The 3,873-nt window shown below is 46.1% G+C and overlaps 1 pseudogene; it reads left to right on the forward strand.

Annotated features, from left to right (window-relative positions):
* Positions 1-1,689, forward strand: part of LOC101659607 — a 2,291-nt pseudogene extending 602 nt beyond the window's left edge.
* The last annotated feature ends 2,184 nt before the right edge of the window (positions 1,690-3,873 follow it).

The following is a 3,873-nucleotide window of genomic DNA, read 5'->3' on the forward strand; positions in this document are numbered from 1 at the left end:
ATTGACAGAGTACTCATTGAAGTGTTTCAGCAAGCTGATGAAACTCTGGAAGTATTCATGTATCTATCCAAGAAGTTTGTAGGACAGCTACTTGGCCAACAGACTGGAAGATATCCATATTTGTACTCATTCCAAAGAGAAGTGACCCAGCAGTGCTAATGCACACATTATAGAACAATATAATTAACGTCAGATGCAAGTAAATTTTTGCTGAAGATTATCCTAAAACGATTGAAGTAGTACATTGATAGGGAGCTACCAAAGGTTCAGGGCAGACTCAGAAGAGGCTGTGGAACAAAGGGTATCATTGCTAATGTCAGATGGATCTTGAGTCAAAGCAGAGACGCTGAAGAAGATGTTTACTTCTGTTTTATTGGCTTTGCCAAGGTATTTGACTGTGTGGATCATAATAAGCTAAGAATAACCTTGAGATGAATGAGGATTCCAGAACAGCAGATTGTGCTCATGCAGAACTTGTACATGGATCAAAAAGCAGTTGTGCTGACAGAGCAAGAGAATATTGCATGATTCAAAATCACGAAAAACATGTGTCAGGGTTTTGTATCCTCTCCCCATACTTATTCCATCTGTATGCTGAGCAAATAATCAGAGAAGCTAGATTATATGAAAAATGTCGCATCAGAATTAGAGGGATTATTAGCAACCTGATCTATGCAGATGACACAACCTTGCTTGCTAAAAATGAGCAAAACTTGAAGCACTTGCTGATGAGGATCAAGGATTGCAGCCTTAAATGTGGATCACAACGCTATATAAAGAAGACCCAAATCCTCTCAACTGGACAGCCAGAAAGCATCATAATAAATGGAGAAAAAGATTGAAGTTGTCAAGAATTTCATTTTGCTCGGATTCACAATCAGTGCTCACAGAAGCAGCAGTCAAGAAATCAAAGGCTTTCTCGGAATCCCACAGCAACAGTTCTCCCCTGTCCTATAGGGTCGCTCTGAGTCGACATCGACTCAATAGCAGTTGGGTCCTGACTGACCGGAGGGGCCGCCACGTTGGTACCGTCCTCAGCTACCTGCGGGACACATCAATGCCGCTTCCAGAGAGTTCCCAGGAACGAGGGAGCTGCTGGGGGAAGCCAGCTACCACCTGGTCCAGGGCCTGATTGAGGACTGCCAGCTGGCCCTGCAGCAAAAAAGGGAGACCCTGTCCCCGCTGTGGCTCATCCCCATGGTGACCTCTCCCCGGGAGGAGCTGCAGCTCCTGGCCAGCACCTCAAAGCCCGCGGGGAAGCTCCTGCACCACCGCCACAACATCCAGCCCTCCTACACCAGCACCTCGGATGATGACCTGCTGAAGGACACTGAGCTGTCGGACAAGCTGGCCCTGCGCTTCCACGGGCGGCTGCTCTTCCTTAAAGATGTCCTGGGGGACGAGAAGGCTGCTGGTCCCAAGATCGCCAGGTGTGCTGCACCTCCGTAGTCTTTGCCTCGGAGAAGCAGCAGACCAAGGTGGAATTCCCAGAGGCCCTGATCTCCGAGACTCCCCGGGGCCCAGATCCCACCCTCCTGGAGGCCCTGGGGGCGCGGCGGGAGGTGGGGGGCAGCCCGTGGGGAGAACCGAGAGCATTGTGTCCACAGGATCCATGTCCACGTCCACGTCCAGCATCACATCCCCCATGACGAGCGTCCTCACGGCCAGCAAATTGTCTTCAAGGACTGACCTCTGCCCCCTACCTCGTGGGGCTCAGCTGCTCCTGTCCCTTTCCCTTCTGCTCCGCGACCTACGCCTGGCCCTGCTGGCCAAGTCGTGGGCCATCCTCCGGGCCCTCCGTTGCATGGTGCCCTCTACGTGGTTGCCGCCCCACGGCTAACAACACGGTACTTTCCAGACCCCTCCCCACAGGGTAGTTTTCCACTCCCCCACCCACTAACCCACAGGTTTTTACCACCTCCTTAACTTTGTGCTAGGCTGACCAGCTCAGTTCCCCCCTCAACTGGTTTCAATTATTTATTATTTTAATTTTCTGTTAAATTATTGGAATAAAGTAGGGAAAAAAAGTGATCAGAGGTCACACTGCATTGGGTAAACCTGCTGCACAAGACTGCTTTAGAGTGCTGAAAATAAGGTTGCTAGTTTGAAGACTAAGGGGCACCTGGCCCGAGCCATATTTTCAACTCCTTCATATGCATGTGTAAATTGGACACCGAATATGGAAGCCTGAAGACAGATCAATGCATTATGAATTATGGTGTCTGTAAAAAATTTTGAAACTACCATGGGCTGCCAATAGGACAAATCTGTCTTGGAAGAAATACAGCCAGGTTGTTCCTTAGAGGTAAGGATGGTGAGACTTCATCTCAAGTACTTGGGCATGGTTTTAGGAGCGATCAGTCCCTGGAGAGGGACATCATGCTCGGTAAAGTGGAGGGCCTGTGAATAAGAGGAAGGCCCTGAACAAGATGGACTGACACAATGACTTCAACAATGGGCTCAAACATGCGAACAGCTGTGGAGATGCTGCAGGACGAGGCAGTGTTTTGTTCTGTTGTTCACATAGTTGCTAAGAGTCAGAACTCAAGGGCATCTAGCACCAGTAACAACATACATGAGCACAATGCTCTCCAATGAAAGAATGAGGAATGGGAGGAAAAAATCCCTCCCTTCACTTTTCATCTTTATATGCATACACATTTGTCCTTTCATCACCATACCCACTGTAGACATTCATACTGAGTCGATTACCGAGGATTTATCTTCTTTCCAAAAGATTTGTTTGGAATCTCTTCCACTCCTGAAAGTCTGATACTTGAAGGACATGGACCAATGGAGAAAGAGAAGTGTTTGTCTTCCTTGCTAAAGTGATTGATTCAGCTCTCCCTATCTATGTAAGCCAGTTCGTGGAATTCCCGTGGCCAAGTCTACCAGCTCAGCAACGAGCCGAGAACTCTTTCCCTCTCTTTTGAGAAAGCTTCCAGAGGGCAACTCACACACTTTCTCTATCTGGATCTCATGGAATTCTGCAATGAGGCCTGCAATTGCTGCAGCCCTTTTGTCACCAGGAAGGAAATCAGGCATGAAATAAAGCTGACACTGTGGAAGACAGACAAGCGAGATGAACACAAACCTTATTGATGACGCCATTGAACCTAACACCCTGTTCTGAACTTTCCAGTTATGTGGGCCAATAAACCCCTTCAGCATTTGAGTTGAATTTTCTGTTTAGGGCACCAAAAAAGGAAAACAGCAACAACAAACAACACATCCTAAGTTCTTGTCTATTGCACCTCCAAAATAGATCTTTATCTGCCTCCTTTCCTCCTTCCACGGTGTGACAGCATTTGCTCAGACCTGATTTTACCCCTTGGATTCTATTTAGCAAGTATTTTGCGTGTAACTTCTCCTTCATTCAATCTGTCCACTACGCAGCTAAAAGAGTGCTCAATTTGCTAGGAAAATGTTATCATTTCTAACACTACTCAAGAACCTTCATGACTGGGTGACATAATTAATGCTCATCCTCAACCAACCTCTTCCATGAAGCTTATTTCTCTATATTATCCATCATGACTATTTCTACAGTTGACCAAGCTCTTTGAAGGCAATGACTATATCTAATCTATCTGTGTTTCTGTTGCGTAACAGTATTTGAAATGATAAGCCGTCAATGTTTATAGAATGAATAAATTAATGAATCAGATGTAGAGATTGAAATCTTTGTTTTAGATATTCTATGTAAGGACCCTGGTTACACATTGGGTGGCTAACCACAAGGTCAGCAGTTCAAAAACCACCAGCCACTCTGAAGAAAGACAAGACTTTCTATTCCCGTAAAGATTTACAGTCAAGTGATAAGAGTTGTATGAGCCCCTAATAAAATGCAAACAAAAAAACAAAAAAAAAGAT

This window comes from Echinops telfairi, unplaced genomic scaffold, assembly GCF_000313985.2.
Source record: "Echinops telfairi isolate 266 unplaced genomic scaffold, ASM31398v2 ScPeMD7_7468;HRSCAF=8506_0, whole genome shotgun sequence".
Taxonomy (NCBI): domain Eukaryota; kingdom Metazoa; phylum Chordata; class Mammalia; order Afrosoricida; family Tenrecidae; genus Echinops; species Echinops telfairi.